A 27,450-nucleotide genomic window follows, 5' to 3' on the forward strand; every position below is an offset into this window, starting at 1 on the left:
TACATGTAAACTGGCTGCACTGGAAGCACGCACGCATAGCTCTGCATTGGGGTACATGTATACTGGTGGTCACTGGAGGCACGCACACATAGCTCTGCATTGGGGTACATGTATACTGGCTGCACTGGAGGCACGCACGCATAGCTCTGCATTGGGGGACATGTATACTGGTGGCCACTGGAGGCACGCATGCATAGCTCTGCATTGAGGTACATGTATACTGGCTGCACTGGAGGCACGCACGCATAGCTCTGCATTGGGGTACATGTATACTGGTGGTCACTGGAGGCACGCACGCATAGCTCTGCATTGGGGTACATGTATACTGGCTGCACTGGAGGCACGCACGCATAGCTCTGCATTGGGGTACATGTATACTGGTGGTCACTGGAGGCACGCACGCATAGCTCTGCATTGGGGTACATGTATACTGGTGGTCACTGGAGGCACGCACGCATAGCTCTGCATTGGGGGCATGTATACTGGCTGCACTGGAGGCACGCACGCATAGCTCTGCATTGGGGGACATGTATACTGGTGGTCACTGGAGGCACGCACGCATAGCTCTGCATTGGGGTACATGTATACTGGTGGTCACTGGAGGCACGCACGCATAGCTCTGCATTGGGGTACATGTATACTGGCTGCACTGGAGGCACGCACGCATAGCTCTGCATTGGGGTACATGTATACTGGTGGTCACTGGAGGCACGCACGCATAGCTCTGCATTGGGGTACATGTATACTGGTGGTCACTGGAGGCACGCACGCATAGCTCTGCATTGGGGTACATGTATACTGGCTGCACTGGAGGCACGCACGCATAGCTCTGCATTGGGGTACATGTATACTGGTGGTCACTGGAGGCACGCACGCATAGCTCTGCATTGGGGTACATGTATACTGGTGGTCACTGGAGGCACGCACGCATAGCTCTGCATTGGGGGCATGTATACTGGCTGCACTGGAGGCACGCACGCACGCATAGCTCTGCATTGGGGGACATGTATACTGGTGGTCACTGGAGGCACGCACGCATAGCTCTGCATTGGGGTACATGTATACTGGCTGCACTGGAGGCACGCACGCATAGCTCTGCATTGGGGTACATGTATACTGGTGGTCACTGGAGGCACGCACGCATAGCTCTGCATTGGGGTACATGTATACTGGTGGTCACTGGAGGCACCCACGCATAGCTCTGCATTGGGGGACATGTATACTGGTGGTCACTGGAGGCACGCACGCATAGCTCTGCATTGGGGTACATGTATACTGGCTGCACTGGAGGCACGCACGCATAGCTCTGCATTGGGGTACATGTATACTGGTGGTCACTGGAGGCACGCACGCATAGCTCTGCATTGGGGTACATGTATACTGGTGGTCACTGGAGGCACGCACGCATAGCTCTGCATTGGGGGACATGTATACTGGTGGTCACTGGAGGCACGCACGCATAGCTCTGCATTTGGGTACATGTATACTGGCTGCACTGGAGGCACGCACGCATAGCTCTGCATTGGGGACATGTATACTGGAGGCACGCACGCATAGCTCTGCATTGGGGGCATGTATACTGGCTGCACTGGAGGCACGCACGCATAGCTCTGCATTGGGGGCATGTATACTGGTGGTCACTGGAGGCACGCACACATAGCTCTGCATTGGGGGACATGTATACTGGTGGTCACTGGCTGCACTGGAGGCACGCATGCATAGCTCTGCATTGGGGACATGTACGCTGGTGGTCACTGCATTGGAGGCACGCACGCATAGCTCTGCATTGGGGACATGTACACTGGTGGTCACTGCATTGGAGGCACGCACGCATAGCTCTGCATTGGGGACATGTATACTGGTCACTGCATTGGGGACATGTATGCTGGTCACTACATTGAAAGGGGGCATTTATACTGGTCACTATATTGAAGGGGGCATGTACTGTGGGGTTTGTGCTAGGGGCCTGTACTGTGGGGTTTATGCCAGAGGGCCTATACTGTGGGGTTTATGCTAGAGGGCCTGTACTGTGGGGTTTATGCTAGAGGGCCTGTACTGTGGGGTTTGTGCTAGAGGGCCTGTACTGTGGGGTTTATACTAGAGGGCCTGTACTGTGGGGTTTATGCTAGAGGGCCTGTACTGTGGGGTTTATGCTAGAGGGCCTGTACTGTGGGGTTTGTGCTTGAGTTGTTTGTGCTTGAGGGGTTTGTACTGTGGGGTTTGTGCCACTCTCAGTCCATGTATCCCATAATAGGATGTCTCTCACAGTATATCCCATAATAGGGCCCCTGTTCCCTATGATGGGATATACTAGCACTGATGGACCCCTTAATATGTGATATATTGGGAGAATTGGTTCACGCAAGCAAAATACAGGGGACAAAATGGGTGGAGTCTATAAGGGGTGGGGCTTCTGAGAAATGGGAGGGGTCAAAATGGAAGGGCGGGGTCTTGCGCCCCCCCATCTTAAAACTTCACCAGCCGCCACTGGTGTATACAACGTTTATCATGAATGACAAGCATTAAATAAAAATGGCATAACAAGAGTACACTAGCAGCGCTACATAAATTATATATATAAATATATACATGTAAAATAAGTCCACAATATTGGTGAAAGTGCTATCACATTGCTGATTGCACTACCCAGTACACTATCTGTACCTATCTGTACGCTATTGTACAAAGTGCTAAGCTTATCCTCTGCCCTGCTGACCCCCTGTACACTACCCAGCTGACCTCCCATCCTTTGCCCCCCTGGCATCATTACTGCCCCCCTCCCCCAATATAGCCTCTGTACACTATTGTACAAAGTGCTAAGCTTATCCTCTGCCCTGCTGACCCCCTGTACACTACCCAGCTGACCTCCCATCCTTTGCCCCCTCACATCTTTTACTGCCCCCCCATCAGACAGGCTAGATCTGGCCCTGGTGGTTTAGCTTCTCCCTTAGAAGTAAATGCAGCATGTGATTTGTATCCATTGCTCAGTGATCATGTCAGGTGTGAAGAGCTATCCCAAAGCTCCGCCCCTGCTGTGTAAATGACCCTGAGGACCAACCATAGGGCGAGAAGTGACCAGGGGCGGAGCCAGGCCGGGGCTCTGCGATGGAGAGAGTGACAGAGGCGGATCCTGCTGCTGAGGATGTCAGGGACGGGAGATCTTCTCCAACCTCAGCGCGGCGCAGGACCGGAGAGGAGGAGGAGGAGGAGGAGGAGGAGGAGGCAGCTGCCTGCCGGGGGAGCTCCGAGCATGTGAGCCGGGTCCATGGAGGAACATGATGGACGGCCGATGTCAGGAGGATCGCAGGATCTGACCACACCAATCCTACTGGCTGTGTTGTCACCCGGCATCCATTCCGCGGTACGGCAAACTGGTGAGTGCGATGATGGAGATGAGAATTTCCCTGCAGATGGCAAGCTGTTGTCTGCTCAGAGGGGGACCAATGATCGGATTTACAGGGATCCTAGAGCCGGCGATCGGTGTGCTGATGGGCTGCTTACTATCATCTGATCGGTCCCGGGAGTTCTTCATCTGACATCGATCTACTTTGTAGTGTGATCGGCGATCTGTCTAAAGAGGACCTGATCTTATTATACGGGGCTGTACAGAGCATCTCTGGGCTTTATCCAGTTTAACCAGTCTACATCTCAGGAAAAAAAATATCATACTGGGAATTATCTTTACACTGTGTTCTGCTTATTCTGTTACAATGGGTCTGTTTACCTTATTGTAACTTTCTATTGTTACCAATATATTTAATATTATTACTACCATCATGATCATTTGTATAATTGTTTATTATTTATAATTATTTATATTATTGTCATTATTAGCATTCAGATTGTTTTATTTATTTATATGATTATCACTGTCTTCCTTATTATTTTTTTTATGCATCTAAACCAAAAATCAAAATACAAAACCCTTTCTAGATGACATTTATTTTCCTAAAGCACTGTTTATCATAAATATTTTTTTTTTTTTTTCGCTTCTAAAATATTGTTTTTGCCATTTTTACATCTAATTTCAGCTGATTATTATTATCATTATTATACGGGAGTTATATAGCACCAACAGTTTGTGCAGCGCTTTAAAAAAAATAAAGCAAGACAGTACAGTTACAATACAATTCAATAGAGGATGGCCCTGCTCATGAGAGCTTGCAATCTAATGTCATCCAGTCACTTTTGGCCACCAAGTGCTCACTCCAGCATCCTCTGCATGTTATCACGCTGGAGCGGCAATGGTTGTCAATACCTGTGCAATGAGCATAGGTACCGCCACTTGGAGTCTACACCAGAGGCGCAGGGTGACGTCATCAGTTGTCACCCCATAACAGGAAATGCCTGAACAGTGACCCCAATAGCAGGATCGCAATAGGCTCGATTTTCAAGGCTAACACACCAGCGGAAGGATACTTATTTTCAGAAAAGTGATAGGTATTTCCAGCTGCAGCTAAAAGTCGCAGGATTTATTTTTTACAAAAATAACATGGTAATGGCAATCTCTAAGGAAAGGAAAAATCCTCCCTTGTATTGGAGCTACTCCAGCAAAGCAAGAATTAAATTCTCATTTATGTCTAGGGGACCAGAAAAACAATTTTATATACCCGATTCCTCGCTCCCTTGGCAGCCAACACTCCCCTCTACTCCCCTACCCTCCAGCAGTAGACCATCCCTCGGGGTCCTCATGTCTAGTTCAAGGCTATTTTCCTTGCATTGCACTTAATGACATCAGAGGGCCTTCGTTTGCCCATGCATAGAGGAGAAATGGCTGCAGGGACTGGTCTAGCAGCATGGAGGGAGCCTACTGGACTGGGAGATCTGGTAAGTAAAGGTGTTTTTTCCAGTAACCTAGACCAGTGTTTCCCAACACCCTTCCTCAAGTACTCCCAACAAGCCATGTTTTGGGAATTTCCCTTAGATAAAATAACTGTCATAAATTCCAAGCCATTGATAATGATTTAAAGCACCTGTAAAACAAAACCAAAGAAATTCCCAGGTCAACTTACCGACCAGCCTGCTAACCAACCAATTGGTTGGTTAGCAGGCTGGTTGACCTGGGAATTTCTTTGGTTTGTTTTACAGGTGCTTTAAGTCAATATCAATGGCTTGGTATTTATGACAGTTATTTTATCTAAGGGAAATTCCCAAAGCATGGCTTGTTGGGAGTACTTGAGGAAGGGGGTTGGGAAACACTGGTCTAGGTTACTGGAAAAAACATTTTTACTTACCTGATATTCCAGTCCAGTAGGCTCCCTCCATGCTGCTAGACCAGTCCTAGACCATGTGCTTCTTGCTGTAAAGGCCAGTTATAGGTGAGGGCAGTGGCCATTTGTTTTTACTGTTTAAAGAACCTGTGCAAGATGAAGGAGATCCTGAACACATGATCTATTAGGAGATCCTGAACACATGATCTATTAGGAGATCCTGAACACATGATCTATTAGGAGATCCTGAACACATGATCTATTAGGAGATCCTGAACACATGATCTATTAGGAGATCCTGAACACATGATCTATCGGAGGTTCTTATGGACTGAGGTTGGGAAGCACTATTCTATGAGCATTCAACTCTTACAGCCCAGCAGCCCCACTGCAAGGGAAGATTTATGTTTTCCCCAGAGTTCAGCTTTAAAGCTTATATAAAATTTAACTGATTGGGTGTCTATCTACTTTATTGCATGCCATTGTTATATGATGACCTAAAAAGTGGACATATTTGAAGCTGGCATCAGTTATTCTCCAGTTATATGAAAGTCAGCACCATGGGTTTTCCACTACCCCAGATTACAGGTGACCTTGATGTGTAGAATGAGTGTGAGGTTAGTAGGTGCAGGTCACCGCTTCCACCCCCTGTCCTGGTCTGCGTGAGCCCTGCACTTCCATTGAGCCCGGGTTCTCTTCTGCTGCATGAATACATTGTATCTATGTTGAATCTCTATGGCAACGTGTAGAGGAGGACACGTGATACACACAGAGGCTTGCAGCGGTAAGCAGTCCTGCAGCTTCCTGAGCCTATGATGTTCCCATGCCAGTTTGGAGTATTTTAGGAGACCATGACATAGGGGGGGTGAGTGAACTCCTTGGCTGAGTGAGAATGGGATCAGTGTGTGTGGCTATGGGCACCATGCTTTCTTTGCTCTACTTGCTAGCTGACTTTTATCTATAGTACAATGTATCTATTATAAACCATATTTTGAATGTGACATTGTCTGCACCTGTTTAGTGCTCATAGTTACATCTGGTACGGTTTGTGTTCCTAGTCCCTTCCAAGCCAGGATCAGCGGCAGAGGTAATTTAAGTGATTTAAAGTGTTTCTTTTGTGTAGTCCAAATAAGGATGTCAGGATTATTAAGGGCTTTCCTAAAGCTGACATCTATATTATTTTAATAGCACATGGATCAGTGCATGCAGATCGTACACCGCTGTCTGTTTTCCATCTTAAGTCTTTCACGGGAGAATGTTTCCTAATATACACACACCATTCCTCAGATAGAAGGGGTATGGTATATTACAATCACCTTATATGTTGCAGAGCTACAGCACAATCCATCTCTGCTAGATGAGTACATTATGTGTAGAAGACCCGTGGCAGCGGTGAGAGTGACAGTGCCAGGTTCTGTATTGTAGTGATGTGCTGCTACATTGGCGAGCAACGGGTCAGTGACTTATCCGAATGATTGAATGCCGGTATATTGTGCTGCTGGATTTCCCATTGCAATTTACTTTCACCTCAGCTCGTTACATTCGTGAGCTTAAAAGGCAGCAAAGGTGAGCTTGCTCGAGTGATTCTTATAAGCCTTATTAAACGTAGTAAACAATGCGGAGATCAAAATCGGAGTTGCATAAGAACCCTGAGCATTGAATAACTAGGGTTGGCATGTTCAGCACAACCTACAGCTGCACAAGTACTGTGGGGATTGGTTATTATGCAGTAGTATTGCCTCGTTCTATTCTAGGGAGGGTAGACCCATGTAATGTATTCTGAGCTTCAGTGTGGATTTTGCCTTTTATATCAATGCAAATACATTACGTACACAGATGAAAGCAGGTTAGAAGCTAGGATTCTAGGAGGCCTACTGAGCTTTTTCAACTATTTTGTTATTCCTGTGTTAGCAGATTACATTTATCAGAATAAATAGAATACTGCTTAAATATTCATGTGGGCTGATGGTGTAGTTTAGCTGTTTTTTTCGGACCCTTTGTGTGTGACATTTTTAAATACAGAAGAAATGCAAATTTACTATGTGCTGTTACTGTATCATGTTCATGTGTCTTGGAAAATAATACACAGGAGTGTGGACTTTGGGGCTTGCAGGAATGATCTGATTGTATGGTATGTATTACTGTATATTAATATGTATTAAATAATGTACTTGGAACTGCATTGCATCTGAGCACCACAAACAAAAAATGCTATTTAATAAATTTTTAAGAGCCGGTTCACACATATGCGATGACAGATATCGCATGTGATTTGCAGCACACTGCTCTGCAAATCACATGCGATGTCTGTACGATGCAAACTGGCTGAATTTGCATCGCATTCGAACTAAACTCGCACAGGATCCCTTTTTTGGGTCCGCACCAGAATGGGATCGCATGGGGGTTCACACCTATGCGATCTGATTCAGGTCCGAACTGACAGTTCACACTGCGATATGCGAACTGATCTGGGAGTGTCATTAACTTTATATTGACACCCCCAGCGATTCGCATATGGCAGTTTGAACTGCCTGCGAGTTGAGTGCGATGCGGGAACCCGCGGTGGATTCGTAGGGTTCCCGCATCGCATATCGTGTGAACCAGGACTTATATTCATATCATACAGCAGATCTTGAATTGATGTGCAGCTCCCGGGACACCTAGTCACTCTCTACCATTTCCTAATGCTAGCAGCATAAGAATTAGAATCAGTCTATGTTGTTTGAAATAGTGAAGTTCCAATTCAAAGCTGAACTATGGGAATTAGACAAATGTTCCCCTTGCAGTGGGATCCCCCATACATGCAAGGTTTAAATGCTTATTTTGTCTAGGAGTAAAGGGATAAGGTGTATCACTTGCCCCATCTCGCTCCAGCACTGGTCTCTTCTGTCTGAAGTTCCGGGCTGTTGGTGGTCCCTTGGCATCACCACATACATTGCAGGGCTATTAAACCTTCATTGTATGTGAGGAGGTGAGGTTGCAATCAGGCCCCGAAGCACCTTCAAGAGGTAGCAGTGCTGGACTAAGGGTGGAGAAAGAGAGCAGCGCCATCTGAGTGTGGTAAAACGATTTCTTGGTACACACAGTAAGGCCCCTTTCACACAGGCGGACCGTTCAGATCCGCCTGTCCGTTTTTTTGGCGGATCTGAACGGTCTCCCCATGCATTCCTATGGGGCATCGGATGTCAGCGGAGACATGTCCGCTGACATCCGATCCGATCCGTCAAATCTGGACGGATGGAAACCCTATTTTCCATCCGTCCAGCGGATCGAATGGCATCGGATGAGAACGGACCGGCGGTCCGTTCCCATCCGATTTCCCCCATTGAGATGCACGGGGAACTGACAGCTGTGTCTCCGCACACAGCACGGAGACACAGCTGTCCTCCTGCTGCTCAGCGGGGGATCAGCGGCTCGATCCCCCGCTGAGAAAAACGGACTCCGTCCAACGGTGAAAGGAGCCTAAAAGTGTAACTCACAGGATTATTGTAGCGATGCACCAAGATGTAATGTTTTTCATCCACTCTGTGGATGTGGACTGGCGTGCAGGTGTGCAGCCTCAGGTCCCCGGCTGTGCACTTCCTGGATCTCCGGCGCTTCCGCCTCACTCAATGTCGTTAGAGCAGGCGAATTCACGCGTTCTGAGTATGCGTGCTCCTTCATCAGGCATCTGGACTGGTCACATGGATGAAAGAAGCCAGCCAGAGCACCCCTAGACTAAATGAACAATGGGGGCCCTACTGCAAAGGTAAAAATTTGTCTAGTTCATGGAGTCCAGCTTTATGAACTGTTGGTCTCAACCTTAAAAAATAAATATGGCAGCTTTGCTTTGTGTAGGAGCATTTAATCTCTATACCGTAGCTGGCTGGCAGATGAAAGGTTAGATGTGGACAGAGATTTGAGATGAAACAAGTTCAAATATCAGGGGATTTTTTAGTCTAGCAAACTAAAAAGTTGCATCAATTTTAACAAGTTTGACAACATGTAGATAGTGCTTGTTGTACAACTTTGGGGCCCAATCATGAGACAAATTCTTTTTTCTGGCTAGAAAGTTTCAGTAGTGGTCCATTGTACCAATTGTACATAAGTACTGAATTAACCTGATTTATGAACAAAAATTATGCAATTCAAGGAACTTTGCATAATTACAGTATTTCATTCCTTACTGCACATGACAGGTTCAACTGCACACGGTACGTATTGGGAAATTTCTTATTCATGTTGTTTAGTAGCAGCTACCTAGTTTGTTAGAGTGTGTTGGACATGAAAGGACAAATTGATATCAAAGTAAAGAGCCAGTCAGTCCTTTTTAATTACTAACTTTGGGCCCAGAAATAAACCCCTTGCTGCTCTGCAAGGGTTGAATGTTTGATAATGCCCCGTACACACGTGCAGATTATCTGAAGACTTTTGTCTGTAGACTTACCAAAACCATATAATATGAGGTCAAACCTAAACACTTTCAATTTGTATGCAATCCGGCAGGCCCTTGCACTACATAGAAAAGGTAAATCTGCAGACAAAAGTCTTCAGATAATCTGCACGTGTGTACGGGGCATTAGTCTCAGGGTAAAGGAAGAGGCTGAGCACCTTCCTCTTCACCATGTAAAACTTGTATTGCATGTCTTACCACTGTGCTGACAAGCTCCAATACTGTCCTCTTCTACCAGTAAAACATTTACCCCTGCGTTGTATGTAGAGGAGGTAGGCGTGTGACCACGGCCAGGACTGTCTTAGAAAGGAGGCTTCAGGAGGACTAGTCACATGGACAGGGGTACCCTGCCGTAGTGATTAATATGGTAGGTATTACACCCTATTCCTGTATCCCTAATGAGAATTTAACCCTTGCAGTGCCAGGGGCCCCACTGCAAGGGTATTTCATGGGTTGTGCCCGGAGTTGGGCTTAAGGACAGGAAGGTTTTACCCCCTTAAAGACCAGGCCATTTTTTGTGTTATACGGCACTGCGTTTCTTTAACTGACAATTGCGCGGTTATGCAACGTTGTACCCAAATAAAATTGATGTGCTTTTCCCCCACAAATAGGCCTTTCTTTTTTGGTGGTATTTGATCATCTCTGCAGTTTTTATTTTTTTGCGCTATAAACAAAAAAAAGAGAATTCTAAAAAAAACAACAATATTTTTTACTATATTTTAAAACATTCCCAATTAAAAAAATTAAAAAATCTATTTTTTTCATCAGTTATATAAAAATATTCACTCTTATTGTACTAATGACAGTGGCAGGGAAGGGGTTAAAACCAGGGGTGATCAAAGGGTTAAGTGTGTCCCTAGGGGATGCTTTCTAACTGTGTGGGAGTTGTACTCACTGGATGAACACAGAGACCTGTGTTCCTAAATAGGAGGAACACATGATCCCTGTGTTTATCACTGACAGAACAGCGGTTTGCCTTGTTTACATCAGCAGACCGCCATTCTGTCTCCATGGGGAGCAATCGCAGGTGCCCGGCAGGCATCGCATTCGCTGGACCCGCTGATTGGCTCCCCCCTCTAGCAAATCGGCGTGTGTGTGCACCCCCGAGCCCCCACCATCTGTTACACGAAGCGATGTACATGTTCATCGTTAGGCGTAAGAGAGCCGACCTGCCACCGTAAAACTACAGTGGCTGGTCGGCAAGTGGTTAAAGCTGAGCTGCAGTAACCCGTGATAAAAATAAAAGTCAGCAGCTACAAAAAGTGTAGCTGCTGACTTTAAAAAACAGCCACTCACCTGTCCCAAGATCCAGCGGTGAGCTCACCCCAGGCGGTCTCACCTGCTGTCTTTGGTCCCCCGCCCCAGCGTCTTCACTATGGGCACCTGGCTGTGATAGCTTGCGGCTTCACAGTCGGGTGCCCACTGCGCATGCGCGAGTCGTGCTGCGCATCGTGAATGGTGGATGCAGTCTTCTGGGACCTGTCAGTGTCCCAGAAGACAGACGGGGGGAGGAGGAAGGAGAACTTCCACTCCGAGCGCCACAAAGTGGGAAGCAGGTACCTGTCAAAATCGGGTACTCGCTCCTCAAAAGTGGCAATTGTGCAAGAGTAGCAGAGGACGAGTCCTTAAAGCGGAACTTCCCCTTTTGAGTGGAGTTCCGCTTTAAGATCCAGTACCAATTTTCATTTTGCATCTACAGCATCTACAGCTTTTGTTATTGCAGTGAAAGAGGCTCTAAATAGTCTTGAATATTTTGGTGTACTGGCTACCTTCTTTCCAGGATTTGTCCAGTCTGATACCCTGAAAAAATGAAACAGATTGTGGACATTTTTTATTTTTTGCAGGCCATAAGGCATTTTCTTAAGAGATGTAATTTATGTCTGTTTTCTGTACATGTGTGTGAGTTAGGAATGGAGACACTTTCGGTAGGGAAAATCATTGTCACATAGTAGAATTTAGTGACTTTCTGTCTTTGACAAAAATAGGTTCTGAGAGAAAACTCATCAACTCATTAGGAGAATGGACAGTTCAGAGGGATAAAACAAGCTTTCTATGCAAGGCTGGGCTTCAAGTACAGTACACACTACTACACCAGAGATAGTGATGAGCGAATGGAATCCAGGTTTATTGAAAAATCAGTGAAGTGTACATTTTAAGCACTCCTGAATATACACAGTCAGATTGATCCTGCACTGAGTCATACAATTAACCACTTCAGCTCCAGAAGGCTTTACCCCTTTCCTGAACATGCCATTTTTGCGATATCGTACTGCAATGCTTTAACTGACAGTTGCGCAGTCGTGCGACACCGTACACAAATAAAGTTTATATCCCCCCCTCCCCCCCACAAATAGAGCTTTCTTTTGGTGGTATTTGATCACCTCTGCAGTATTTTTTGCACTATAGCCAACAAAAGTGCGACAATATTGAACGAAACCCAATACTTTTTACTTTAATTTCTTCATCAATTTAGGCCAATATATATTCTTCTGCATGTTTTTTGGTAAAAACAAATCCCAATAAGCGTATATTGAATAGCTTGCGCAAAAGTTATAGCGTGTACAAACTATGGTATAGATTTATGGACTTTTTACTTTTTTTTTTAATGTTTTTACTAGTAATGGTGGCGATCAGCGATTTTTAGCGGGACTGCGACATTGCGGTTGACAAATCTGACACTTTTTGGGGACCAGTCACACCAATACACTGATCAGTGCTAAAACAAACTGTATAAATGACACTGGCAAGAAAGGGGTTGATATCAGGGGCGATCAAAGGGCTAAGTGTGCTCCTGGGGAGTGCTTTCTAACTGTGGGGGGGAATGCTGTGACTGGAGGAAAACAGAGATCCATGTTTCTGCTTAGCAGGAACACGAGAACTCCACTTTCCTCCCTCACAGAATGGTGGTCTGCCTTGTTTACATAGGCAGATCGCTGTTCTGCCTCTTCTCTGAACAATCGGCGGGTCCCGCTGATTGGCTCCCGCTGTGTGCAATCACAGCGGAAGCAGGGCTCCGACTGCACGTGCTCCAGAGCCGAAGATCTTTATCACATACAGGTAGGTGATTTTGCTCTTAAGGGCTGCCCTGACGCAGTATATGTACATGGGGCGGTCCTTAAGCAGGGAACCATTATTAGCTGCGTTCCTAAATTTTTTTAATTTAAAAGAGAAGTTAAGTATTCTTTTTCTTTTTTTTAAGAACTATATTTACATAGGTGGCTGCATCTGTATCTCTAGAGGGCTGGGCAGTGGAGGGAGCGAGAGCGACTACCTCAGACTCTCAGCGGCTCGCTGTGTGGCTGAGCCACGTGCCGGTGCAGGGTTGTGAGCAGATCCCGACTGTATTGTCGCAATCTTGCCCTAGCATGGACTGGCTCCCTAACATCAGCCGACAGCAGGCTTCAGCCCGCTGTCTGCTGAAAATGGCTAACAGGAGTGCAGAACGAACTGCACTCCATTGATCCACAAGAGAAGTACAACCAAACGAGCTTTGGCTTTACTTCTTCTTTAATTCAGATCAAATCTGCCTTAGAAAATATTAGGGGATTAAAAAATAATGAGTCAGTTGCTTTCCCGATTTGACAGTACTTAGCGGTAAACCTTAAACTGAACATGCACTTTGCCCATGCAGGGTGAAGCAACAGACTCACTTAAAGCGGAGTTCCGGGCACAGATCTCATTTTTTGATGAACATACCTCCGGGACAGTCAGGGCTAGCACATTCCACAATGGCTAGCCTCTGATCTGTCCCGGTTCGCACTTACCTGCAAGAAGAAATACTTACTTTGAAAATTTCTTCCACAGCGTTTCCATCTCTCTTGTGGGCAGCTGAAGCCGGCGCGGTCCTCTTCGGTGTCTTCTTCCGCGTCTTCTTCTCCCAGAATGCGCCGCACCGGCCCCTCTCGTCACTTCCGGTGCGGCGCCGCATTCCTAAACAGCTTCTGGGCATGCCCAGAAGCTGTTTAGCAGGGGAATGCGGCGTCGCCCGGAAGTGACGTGCGGGGCCGGTGCCGTCACATTGATTCCTGGGAGCGATGACGTTCAGCTCCCAGGAATCATCGCGAGGCAGGAAGTGACGGGGTGAGCCTCGGCGCTGGAGGAGGAAGTACCCTGAGGTGAGTATTTACGATCTTCGATTACAAGGTGAGTGTACAAAAAAAAAAAAATATAACTATCCAATTCCTTTTCAGGTTATGTGTAGCTAGCGGAGGGGCACAAAAAAAAAAAATACCGATTTTGTGCCCGGAACTCCGCTTTAAATTTCACATCTTCCCAGCTGTACATAGTCCCATTATACTCACTCCGCTGCTTCTCTGTTCAGACACTAGGAGCCAATAGAAATATGGGGTTCTTTCAGGAATAGTGGTTCGTATGCCATTCATTCTGCTTCCCCTGACAGCTCTGTAGCTTCATTATTGTCCCAGTGGAGTTGTTACAACAGGGCAGGAATAGATTCCTCAGCTCTATGTAAGCTCCAGCTTGTAACTTGGTGCTCCCAACTGATGAGTGGAGTGGCAGGGCAATAGAACATAATTATATGATGGTGGGAAGTGGGGAGGTTAAAAACCTGTTGCTTTCCCCTATAAATGGGAAAATCACAGGTTCACGCTAAGCAAGTGCTTCCATTCCAGAAAGGTTTGTTTGATCTAGTTTTAAGAAAGAATAATAAGACGGGTGAGTTAGTAGGTAAAATTCCACTTATTATATGCATCATGCATCCTTTGTTAAAACACCAAGCTATGTTTATTTAGCATTGAAAAAAATTGAGAGATTGACACATAGCTTTCTTAAGGAAATTTTACTTGAAAAAATGTGTCCTGTTCATAGCCTGTATCATAACCGAAATTAAAGTGACCCATGTCCTCCCTTTTACTATCCTATCTACATGTAACTGTGCATTACTGCTGCTTTGTGCTCTTTATTGCTTCTTCTCCCATAACACAGTTTTAGATCAAACCCTGTATTGCAGCTGTGAAAACTTTGTGTAAAAACTACCTTTACCTTTAGGCCTCATGCACACAGGGCATTTTCACAGCTGCTTTTAGGAGCGTCAGATGTTTTTTTTTGCAGCATGTTATTCTTTGGCCTCATGCACACACAGGCTTTTAGGAGCTGCAAGTGGCATAGGCGTTTTTAATCACTTCCGGACCGCTTACGGTATATTTACTGTGGCAGGCTGGCTCGTACAGGCAAAAGTACGTAGGTCTACGTCAATTGCCTGGGGGCAGCTAGAGGGCGAGCGCGCGCTGGAGCGCTTCCGACCCCGATCGTCAGCGGGAAAGCCGATGCGGGTGTCTGGCGGCTCCGATTGCCGCCTGACACCCCCAACCGTTCCCCGCTGAGAGAGAAGGACGGTCGGCTGTTGTAAACAGTGGAACAGGCTCTAAATAGTCTTGAATATTTTGGTGTACTGGCTACCTTCTTTCCAGGATTTGTCCAGTCTGATACCCTGAAAAATGAAGCAGATTGTGGACATTTTTGTTTTTTTTGCAGGCCATAAGGCTGTGTTGTAAACACAGCCCACCATCCTACTCCCTGGGATGATCACAGAGCTCATGTGATCCTGCTATATAAGATCACAGGTCTCTGTGATCATTTCACAAGCCTAACCCCCCTACAGTTAGAATCACTCCCCTAGGCTCACACTTAACCTCTGGCATTATTACAGTAACAGTGCATATTTTTAGCACTGATTACTGTGGTAATGTCACTGATACCCCCAAAAGTGTCAAAAATGTCAGTTAGGGGTCCGATCTGTCCACCGCAAAAAAAATCATAGATCGCCGCCATTACTAGTAAAAAAAAATTAAAACAACATAAATCTTTCCCGTAGTTAGTAGACGCGATAACTTTTGCTCAAACCAATCAAAATACGCTTATTGCGATTTTTTTATTATACCAAAAATATGTAGCAGAAAACAAATTGGCCTAAAATGTTAAAAAATTTAGATTTTTTCATTTTTTTTTTTTGAGAATGTCAAAATATTGTTTTTTTTTTTCAAAATTGTCGCTCTTTTTTTGTTCATAGCGCAAAAAATAAAAATGGCAGAGGTGATCAAATAACACCAAAAGAAAGCTATATTTGTGGGGGAAAAAAAAAAGGATGTAAATTTAGTTTGGGTACAGTGTCGCACGACCGCGCAATTGTCCGTTAAAGTAATGCAGTGTCGAATCGCAAAATAGGGCCTGGTCATTAAGGGGGCAAATCCTTCCGGTCTTAAAGTGGTCAAGCTGAAAACCCAGGGCCAGTGTTTTCTGGAGCAGCAGCGTTAGGCTGTAAAAACGCTTGACGCTGCTAAAGGCTGCTTAAGGCCACATGCAGCGTTAGGCCATTTCAGACGTAAGCTGTAGTAGTTGGATTTGAGGGTTGGAAAATAGAAGAGGGCAGAGAAAGGCTGCTAAACGCTAACGCTGCTAAACGTGGCTAAAACGTGCAGTAATGCCAATACAAAACATTTCTAAAAGCACGTTTTTACAGCTGATTTTTTCCGGCGTCAGAACTGGTTTGGAGCTTGTTTTTTCAAACACCCTATGTGCATGAGGCCTTAGAAGTCAGGCATGCAATGCCTGTGTACAGTAAGTATGTCCAGGTAGATTGACATCATCCCTTCTGTTCTTATGGATGGAATTATTTTTTTTCTGTTGGCTGAGGTCAGGGATTGCAGAGAGAGAGAGAGATATAAAGAGCTTATAAAAGCCATTATGTAAGGTACTGTTAATGGAGGTAGAAAGAAACATGTATTGGTCACTTTAGCATTTTACAGGATCCCAGAAATACATCTCCCCTTGGTAAAAGCTGTGAGTCCTTTCAGTTCCCCTTTGCCCTTCTTGTATTACTGCACACACTTTATGATGCAGACTTTTGTACACCAATGTGCGTTGCTTTTTAGGCAGACCATTCATTTTGAATGAACTGCCAATGCACCATACATTTGCATAGTTGCCAACATTTGAAAAAGGTTTCCAGGGACAGCTATCAATTACTTACCACACCCACTTCCCTGAAGCTCCACCCACTCCACATAATTAATCTACGCCTACTTATCATCAGATTATAAGGTCTACTCAATAAAGAGAGAATTACAGGAAATTGAAAAGGGAATTTCAAACTTAAGGCCAAAGTAGCAGAGTTGGAATAATTCTCCCATTCAGCTGCACTACTTCTGCCTAAAGTTTAAAATTCTCATCACAATTTCCTGCAATTCTAAAGTGTCAAATGTGCTCAGGTGTGACCATACAAAAAATGTAATATTTAAATATAAATAAAGTGCAAAGATCTGGCCAGGACAATATAAATTACCCTATTTGCCGGGACTGTCCTGGCAAAAATGGGACAGTTGGCAAGTATGCATTTGCATTCTACAGTGCATTACTGCAAAGCTGCAAAGTCAGCCTTAGGGTCAGGATGGAGTTAACTGCCTTGTAGAGATATTTGTAGAAGGTTATTTTATATGGGTGGCCAAGGAGTAATAAAAACAGGTGGCTGAGCTGTGGTTTTAGCCCTCCCCTGGCCACCCACCTAAAGGTTAAACAACAGCCATGGTGGCAGTGCCTCTCAAAGCTGGCCACTCAAGTCAGTTACAATGTATTAGCCCCATTATAAATAAATGGAAACCCCTATCCCGCCCCCCCCCCCCCCCCCCAAAAAAAGGCAGCAGTTTTAGAGGTGATCCACTGCAGGCCACTTTTCAGAGCACTGGTTATTGTGAACCTAGCCTAAAGCTGGCCATAAATGGATCAAAATGTGTCCGGTTAAGCAGGAACCGGATGGATTTTGATGCATGTATAGCTGTTCCTGTTCTAAAAGAGTTGATCTACTCTCCCTGAACTGGACTGTCAGTATATTTTCACTCGATCAACGCTTGCAGCCAGTAGGCCTGCAGAACTGATCAGTATATTCTGTAAGCGGAGGAGTCCCTCTGCCAGCTTTTAGTAAGAGCTGCCTGGAGGCCTGGAACTTTTGAGCCACTCTGCATAAAAGACATGGCTAACTCTGGACTCTAAGGCCTCATGTACACGGGACATGTGAAAACCTCTCCTGAAAGCTGGAACTTGACAGCTAATAACCGACAGTAAAAATGTCTGTATTGCCTCGTTTACATTCTGCATTTATGCTCATTTAGAAGCGTTTTTACATTGTAAAATGGTCAGAAATGTATCCCTATTGAGAAAACCAATAAACAAATCGCTTATAAACGTGAGTTACCGCATTTAGACGCGTTAACATGCTGTTACACGCATTTGGCGTTTCAAATGCCAAGACACTTCTGTCTGAATGCATTTTTTTTGCTTTAAAAAAAATACTACTGTTGGAGAGGTTGTGGCCGGGTAGGTACCCTACATCACATCCTATGGACGTGCAGAAGGATATCCCCTTTCTGGCGTACACTATTTCACCTGTTGAGTTAAATACTGATGTCCCCTATGACCCCAGACCCGGGCTTGGCCTTTCTAAACCTGGGGATAGACAAAATCCCCTTCCCTCTACGAAATGTAGCGACTAACCTCCTATTAGCAGCTAGACTAACAGTTTTGAGAAAATGGAAAACCTCTATCATCCCGAATATGGATGAAGTACTTCTTTTAATGAGCCAATACTACTCCTATGAGAGAATGTTTGCCTCAGCCAACAACAGATTGGAGACAGCCGACGAGTTGTGGGCGCCTTGGTTGGAATGGCTTTCCAGGAAATTATGCTTAGTTGAGTTCTTTTGATTGTCAAAACTGGTTATGCTTCCAAGACTCGATCCCTTCCTGGTTTCCCCTTACCCCAGTTTATGTTTTCAGTAAGCTGAATGTTTGTTCAAATAGAATTCTATATCTTTACAAATATGATGTATGTACAATTCTGCTTGTTAACAGCGTCGGGTGCGGGCTAAAGGCCCGTACACACGTACCGATCGTCGGCATACAAACGTCGGTGGACGAAGGATCTGCCGATTGTACGCGTGTTAGTATGGTGCCTCCGACAGATGTCTGCGCACAATCCGCGGACAAAAGTCTTTCTTGCAAACATGAAAATTTTTGTATGCCGACACCAGAACGGACGATTGTTCGCCTGTCAGTACAGAATTCGGCCGACAGACCGCAGATTTGCAAGACTGGGCATGCTCAGAAAATAGAAAACACAGGGAAAGTTAACCATTACATGACATCACTTCTGCAATCGGCGGACAAAATTCTTGTGCTGTCCTTGTGCTGTCTTTGCACTTTTCAGCAGACACCGACATCCCGGGGAGAAAAGAGGAACATTTGTATGCCGACCATCGGTACGTGTGTACGGGGCTTAACGCCCCTCTGTGTGGTTGCCTGATGTCTGTATTCCCACTTTTCTCAATTGTCGAATGCATTGTACATGGTACTAATGAGCTTCAATAAAAATATTGAAAGTAAAAAAAATACTACTAAACTTAACTGCCTCTAAACGACTCAGTGTACATGGACAGATAAGATAAGTTCCGGGGTTGTTAAAAAAAAGCCCAACTACTCCTAAAAGTCCATTTATCAGTAGCAGTGTACATGAGGCCTAACTTGGCTGGTAAGCCATGTATTAGTTGGATTGATGAATTGCATACGTTCCTGTACCAATGGATTCTTAATTGAGCTAAAGGAAGAGAGGTCATTTTATGTTTTGCTGAAAAGAAGCCATTACTAGGAAATAAACTGACTTTTTAAAAGCCAGCAGTGTCCTATGTGCATATAATATTCCACAATCCCCTGAATGTCACAAATGATTTAATTAGCTGCAGAAGAGTAGAAAAGCACACATCTTTTAACTGATAATCAGTCTGTAGTGTGTGGTGTATGCTGGGAAGTAGACGCTGTTACACAATTTGTTTGCATGTAGCACAGTGAGCATACTCTTTGAAGCGGACTAGAAGACAGTTGTTTCTTGCAGCCATGTAAAAGGCATGGTGGTGTTTTTTGTCTGATACTTGTTTCTGTGGAACGCTGTCTCCAACAAAATAGGGACACCACTACTAACTTGTATTTGCTTAGGTAATGCATCATTTTTGTTCCCGTTATTATTACCATACTGTATTAACTCTGTATGCAAATACCATCCTAATTATTTAGTAGTAAGACTTATGGGCAAATATTTAGTATGAAGAAACATGAAATTATATTAGGTGGTCTAAGACCTAATTTGACATTAAAGGTGAATTTAATTTAGGGATATTTTATACATATGTAACGCTACGCCCGTAGACACCGCTTAATGTGGGTTCTCTGCTCTGCACCTCAACTCCAAAAACAAGCTCAACCCCTCTGACGCACTTGGTTGAGTGAAAGTTACTGCAAGCACTTATTGGAACACAATTGTTGATTCCCTTAACTTGGTTGTGAATTAGTACCAGGAAATAAACACAAGACCGTATTGTGATAAATTACCTCAATGTATTGGTACGGGTTAGAATAGGGGGTGGTGTGAGCATAAATGAACACACAGAAGGGAGGTTCAGACACAGTTTGCCAGACAGTAAAATGGCTATGCCAGGGTAACTTAGAATAGAGTTCTGTGCCATTAGACTGGTATTAACTCATGAATCAGCAAAGCCAGCAATAAACAATGTATTATTTGCAATGTGTCCATGTTCCCGGCGCATCACAGATCGTGGTAAAGGGCCAATGACAGGGGCCCTTTACCACATAATTGCTCAGTTCAATGAGTGAGCGATCAGTTGTCAACAAACTGGCGCATGTCCCATCCAGCTCTCTCCTCTCTTCGCATGCAGTACACAGCGATCAATACACCGTGCGAGGAGAGGAGGGAGACTGTAGCAGTACTCACCCCTGCCTCTTACTTGCCTCATTCACACCTCATTCATGTCCATCTGTGCCTCAACCATGACCATCCATGCCTCATTCATGCCCATCTGTGCTTTATCCATGGCTCATTCATGCCCATCTCTGCTTCATTTGTGCCTCATTCATGCCCATCTGTGCCTCACCCGTGACTCAATAATGCCACATCAGTGCTCATTTGTGCCTCATCCATGCCACATCAGTGCTTATCCATGTCACATCAGTGCTCATCCATGTCACATCAGTGCTCATCTGTGCCACATCAATGCCACATCCATGCTCATCCGTGCCACATCCATGCCACATCAGTGCTCATCCATGTCACATCAGTGCTCATCCGTGCCACATCCATGCCACATCAGTGCTAATCCATGCCATATCAGTGCACATCTGTGCCACATCCATGCCACATGAGTACTCATCTGTGTCTCATCAATGCCACATCAGTGCCACTACAGTGCTTATCAGTGCCCTACAGTGCCTCACAAAAGTGTAATAGGTAGTCAGGATATTAGATTTGTAATTGTATGACCTTAGAGCACCTGACGGTGCTCCCTGAATGCTGGGCCTCTGTATGTGGCCAGGCTGTGTAAAAGTCTCACATATGTGGTATCGTCATATTTAGGAGTAGCAGAATGTATTTTGGGGTGTCATTTTTGCTATGCACATGCTATTTTTTAGAAATATCTTATAAATGGACAGTTTTGTGTAAAAAAAAAATGCGTTTTCATTCTCCTTTCACATTTTTCCAAAAACTTGTAGAAAAAAAAATGACATGTTCAAAAGACTCCTTATGCTTCCTAGATTATGTGTTGGGGTGGTTTTTTTTTTCCCAAAATGGGGTCATTTTGTGGGCACTTCCATTTTCCTGATGCTCCAGGGCCTTCAAGAGTGTGATAGGTTGTCAGGAAATTATATGTGTAATTTATGCTCCTAGAACTCCTGGAGGTGCTACTTGGATGTTGGGCCTCTGTATGTGGCCAGACTGTGAAAAAGTCTCACACATGTGGTATCGCCATATTCAGGAGGAGTAGCAGAATGTATTTTGTTGTGTAGTTGCAAGTATGCCTATGCAGTGTATGAGAAATAACTTGGTAATATGACAATTTTGTAGAAAAAAATCTTAATTTTGCAAAGAATTGTGGGAAATAATTACAACTTCAAAAAACTCACCATGCCTCTTACTAAATACCTTAGAATGTCTAATTTCCAAAAAGGGGTAATTTGGGGGGTATTTGTACTGTCCTGGCTTGTTGGTTTCTCAAGAAATTAGATAGGCCGTCTGTACATCAGGTGTGATCAGTTTTCAATGATTGGTACCATAGCTTTTATAGACTCTATAACCTTCACAAAGACCAAATCATTTATACCTATTTGGGTTATTTTACCAAAGATATGTAGCAGTATAACTTTGGCCAACATTTTTGAATACAAATTGCTAATTTGCAAACTTTTTTTTTTTTTTTTTTTTTTACAAAATGTGTGGTCTTTTTTTATTTATAGTGCAAAAAATAAAAAACCCACTGGTGATTAAATACCCCAAAAAGAAAGCACTATTTGTGTGAAAAAAAGGACAACAATTTCATATGGATACAGTGTTACATGACTGAGTAATTGTCATTCAAAATGTGAGAGCACTGAAAGCTGAAAATTGGCCTGGTTAGGAAGGGAGTATAGGTGTCCAGTGGGTAAGTGGTTAAAAGCTTGTGATTACAGTAGAGTCTCTCTCCTCTGGCCTCAGTGCAGTGCTGCCTGCCTCAGTCTATTGCCTCAGTCTATTGCTCAGTCTAGTCCTGCTAAGCAGCCCCTTCCTCTTGCTGATATAGCTGTTAACTAGTTCAGGACCTCAGGGAAGCAGCTACAGAGGGCAGCTGCAGCCAGTGTTTCTCTCTCTCTCTCCATTCGTAGTCAAGCACCTGGCTGGTTCCAGCTGGAACCAATGTAACTATATATATAATACCATACCTGTCTGATTCCCCTGGAAGCTGGAAATTACTGAAATAGACACCACTACTCCAGTGATCTCCACTTGTTTCCGTGCTCTGCATCATTCTGATCCTCACCATCACCATCCTCTGCCCTACTGGCACTGTGCACTGCTCTACTGATATTGTCAACTGCCCTACTGGGTGAGTCACATGCCCATCCATACCTGAGAGTACATATATTTTCTTTGGCTTCCATTGTTGAAAAGAGCAGTTGAAGGACTACCATCCATTGGCAACACATAGGTTTTGTTCTGCCCCCCCATGAAAAAATATTAGGCAGCAACTGCAAATACTGCTGCCGCCATTCGTGGTAAGGGAAACCAGCAGTGAAGCCTTTTGGCTTCACAGCCAGTTCCGCACTGAGCTTTCTAACTGGCCCAGCAGCGGAGGAAAGAGCAGGTGGGCTGAACTTCCAAGGGACCTCGCCGTGGAGTCTCACCAAAGTGGGGATGAGTGCCTGTCAAAAACAGGTACTCCACCCTGAAGGGTGCCAAATGTGGGGGGGGGGGGGGCCAGATAAGCAGAGCTTCCACTTTTGGGTGGAACTCCACTTTAAGCACTTTAGAAATAACTATATTTGTGAGATTTGACTGACAAAAGTACTTACGTATATGGAAATACTTTTAGCCAACTGCATATTATGTGTTACTTTTTACCTGGATAATATGACGTAGTATTTTATAAAAATCTTGGCTGAAGTTAGTACCAAACTGACAGTTTCAGTGGAACTGTCACTCAAGGATGCGTAGTAATGATCGTTAGTGAACTTTTATCACAGTTCGAACTGTGTGTGGCTTTGTCGTGCTTGTCAAGATCAGTATATTCCAGCTCTTATGTCATGAACAGAGATGACATACTAAGTAATGGAGAAAAGGAATCATTGACTGGTCTTGTCTGTTTTAAGCCATAACATGCCAACCTTGCTAAGACTTTGCTCATAACTTGCCTGAAAACACCAACCACATCACAATGGAATAAGTTACATTTCTCCACATAATTAAACTCGTGACATCAATTCAGTTTGCTAGGAACATTTGAAAACCCAATCATACAGTTTTTCTTATCTATTTTCTGATATCTTTGCCATTGGCAGCTAACAGTTTTATTGTACAGCCACTTCCCCATTCAGACACCGTCTTCAGCCCAGCACACCGGGGATCTTCTTCCATTTTGGATTGTGAAAACATTTATTTTTTTTGTACAGAAAATAAGAGTTAGGTGTTTGCAAAAAAAAAAAATGTCTATGCTTCATGCATGGGTAATAGAAAAATAAGCCAGACATTTGATATGTTTTTATTTTTTATTTTTTGGGATTATTTTTAATATCAGACCATCATACAGCCAACTGATATCGTTAGAGGTCTGTTTGTTGGCTTTTTGTTTTCTAAGTAATGGCAAGGTTGTAAAAATAGAAAAAAAAAGGGGAAATGTATATTAAATGTACTAATAAGTCTAATATTCTGTCAGGGAACAGGAAACCATTGGTCAATGCAACATGGGTGCGTTATTGATAAATAGGGATGGGCTCAGGTGTGTTTGAGGTGTGCACCGACAATCATAGGCAGCATGTGTAATGCCTCACTGCCTATGATTGGCGATGTGCAGTGAGGGCTTCCTGGCAGGATTGCTCAGGTGGGTTGGGACTACGATCCAAGCCCACCTGAGCCAAGCTCTATTGATAAGTTCTTGCTGCATTTCCAGTGCATTTCAACGGGGAGGTGCGGTTTATGAACTGACCAAAAATGCAGCAAGCAGGATTTTTAACACCACAATGAAAGCGCAACGGACCAGTGTGAAGACATACATAGAATATAAAGTAATTTTTTTTTTACTTTTGCGCTAGAGGTGCCAATAATGGCCAACAATACATGCGTATTCTGGTTAATGCATGATAATAGTTAAAAAGTCGAATATAATACAATTATATATACAAATATACGGTATACATTTTTTAAAAACTGTCATTTTCAGTTTCGGTTTTCGGCCAAGTGCATCCTGCATTTTCGGTTTGGGTGCACCTCTACCTGTGACCTGACACAGGGTGCTACAAAGCAAAAGTCAGGGATATTTGGGCTTTCCCTAGGTTTTTAGGTGCCTTACTGATTAGAAAATGTGAGCTGCAGTAATAAGGCTGTCACTACAGGTCCAATTAATGTGCTGATGGAGTTCTAATGTGAGCTTTGTAGGATGTGGTTTTGGTGAAAAAAAATTCAATAAAACGGCAAAGATGCTATAGAGGGAGTAAAGATGGTGGCTATTCCCCAGAATTCAGGCGTATATTTGTGGTGTCTGACAACTCTTTTTTTATATGTGGGCCGTAATTGGGTAGATGGGGACCTTAAAGTTAATGGGAACCTTAATTTGCATGGCATTTACATTCATTTCATTTTTTCCTGACTATGCACTTAGTGGCTCTTTTTTACTTTTTGAGAAGCATTAAAATACATTTACACACCCTGTGATCCTACCAGTCCCCTTCATCCTGTTTCCTTCTTACCACACTAAACATGGATGAAGATCCACATACTAGCGTGGTCTGCGCCTTCTGAATTGAAGCTACAAGTCTTGGTGCCTATGCACTAGGAATCAGCTCCCCCACCATTTGAAGCCCAGGATGCAGAGGCTGCTTATTGATAGTGTTTTTTTCTTAAAATTTTTGTCTTAGATTAGTATTGTACCTTATTCAAATATTTTAAGATTTACAGGGTTCACATTTGCTTTAAAGTATATGTGAACCCAACCTTGTAAAATAGTTAATTCTGTTAAAAAAATAAATGAAAGGCAGAACATTTGTGTGTATATATCATTATAAATACTTTTTTTCAATTTTTTTATTATAAATAATCACATAACCCCTGTTTGGCATGAGGTTTCCCTTAAAATCCACACCAGACCCAAAGGTCCTGGTATGGATTTAGGCCATTTTTTTTACATTTTTGTATTGCTGGCAATGGTATTGTATTGCCGGCAAATTAAATGTTATTTATGTTCTTTCTTTATAAATGTCAGTTTTGCTGCAGCAGGTTCTATAAACGGTACAGATGCTCCACTTTACAGGCAAACTAAGGGGACCCCCCATGCAATATATTTAAAGGACTTTTTTTTTTACTTTAAGTATTGTTGCTCCTTTAAAAACAATCTTTTTTCAAAGTTTTTTTTTTTTTTGCATTGGTACATTTCCCCCAGGGCAGTACCCGGACCCCCATATCCTTTTTATGGGCAATACCTTGCATATAAGCCTTCAAAATAGGGACTTTTGATTTTTAAAACTCGGGTCCCATAGGCTTCAATAGGGTTCCCTCTTCAGGTCTTAACTCTTCAAATGTTCGAGAGTTGCGGCGCAAACTGAACTGGAGGGTGTTCGACCCATCTCTACAGTACACTGATCTTGCCAGTGAATGGCTGTACAGGGGGTCAGTTGGTATAAGAGTAGGTCAGTTTGATATAAGAAAGCAAGGGGACTGAATTTCACACAAGGGAAGCAATGTAAAGGGAACAGGATACTTTTTAACACAAGTACATTGTACAACAGGCACATATCGGGAATATCAAATGTGTGGGTAACATATTCTTTAGGCCACTTTGACCTTGAGTCCTCTTTAACTACTGTACCAATAAGATTTTTCTTTATGTATTATATTTCGGTATGCCCTTAAATTAGGAATACTCAAATAATGTCTATGTAGGTGTTTTTGCAGCTGTATAATATATATTGTAATACCAGGGGATATATGATAGTATCATTTGATATCATGCTATATACAATTGGTATATCAAGGTTATCTTAACCACTGTAGCCCCGGAGGATTTAGCTGCTCAATGACCAGGCCCTATTTTGCAATTCGGTACTGTGTGACTTTAAAGGACATTTGCGCGGTCGTGCGACGCTGTACCAAACGAAACTGACGTCCTTTTTTTCCCATAAACAGAGCTTTCTTGTGGTGGTATTTGATCACCTGCGCGATTTTTATTTTTTGAAAAAAGAGCAACAATTCTGAAAAAAAAAAAACCAATATTTTTCACATTCTGCTATATAATATTCCGAAAAAAAATTAAAAATCAAAATTTTTTAACATTTTAGGCCAATTTATTATTTTCTGCTACATATTTTTTGGGGAAAAAAATCACAATAAGCGTATTTTGATTGGTTTGCGCAAAAGTTATCACGTCTACTAACTACAGGAAAGATTTATGTCATTTTTATTATTTTTTTTTTTTTACTAGTAGTGGCAGCGATCTGTGATTTTTTTTTTGCGGGACTGCGACATTGCGGCGGACAGATCGGACCCCTAACTGACATTTTTGACACTTTTGGGGGGACCAGTGACATTACTACAGTAATCAGTGCTAAAAATATGTACGGTTACTGTAATAATGACACTGGCAGGGAAGGGGTTAACATAGTAAGTGATCAAGGTTAAATATGTACCTAGGGGCGTGTTTCTAACTGTATGGGGCGGGGTTTGTGAAATTATCACAGAGACCTGTGCTCCTATATAGAACGATCACAGGCACTCTGTGATCATTCCAGAGAGAAGAACGTTCAGTTGTGTTTACAACAGCTGACCGTGCTTCTCTCTCAGCGGGGCACAATCGCGGGTGTCAGGCGCCAATCAGAGCCCCTTGCCCTGTGCTTTGGCATCCCGCTGCCGAGTGAGGGCGGGATCGTGCTCGCCCCCTAGCTGCAGACGCGCGACCAACGTATACCTTTATTTTCTTTTCGTATACCTATGTCGGAGGGCCGCCCTGCTGCAGTATAACTGCGGCGGGTGGTCGGGAAGCGGTTAAGATATTTCTTTTTTTTTTTTTATTTACATTTTTATTGGATTTGTTATATAGCAGAAAGTACAAAATATATATATATATTTCTTTTTAATTGTCGGTCTCTTTATGTTTAAAGCGCAAAAAATAAACAACGTAGTGGTGATCAAATATTACCAAAAGAAAGCTCTATTTGCGGGAAAAAAATGACATACATTTTATTTGGGCACAGTGTCGCATGATCTTTAAATAT

The 27,450-nt window shown here is 43.7% G+C and overlaps 1 protein-coding gene across 1 annotated transcript in view; it reads left to right on the plus strand.

The window, feature by feature from the left end:
• The first annotated feature begins 3,002 nt into the window (after window positions 1-3,002).
• The window catches only part of TMEM200C (transmembrane protein 200C), a 129,506-nt gene continuing 105,058 nt past the window's right edge, over window positions 3,003-27,450 (plus strand). Inside the window, exon 1 of the mRNA XM_082257488.1 lies at window positions 3,003-3,374. The gene's annotated coding sequence lies outside the window, so the exon portion shown is untranslated. The remainder of the gene's footprint in view (window positions 3,375-27,450) is intronic.

Source organism: Pelophylax lessonae, assembly GCF_965119305.1.
Source record: "Pelophylax lessonae genome assembly, chromosome: 5".
Lineage (NCBI taxonomy): Eukaryota > Metazoa > Chordata > Amphibia > Anura > Ranidae > Pelophylax > Pelophylax lessonae.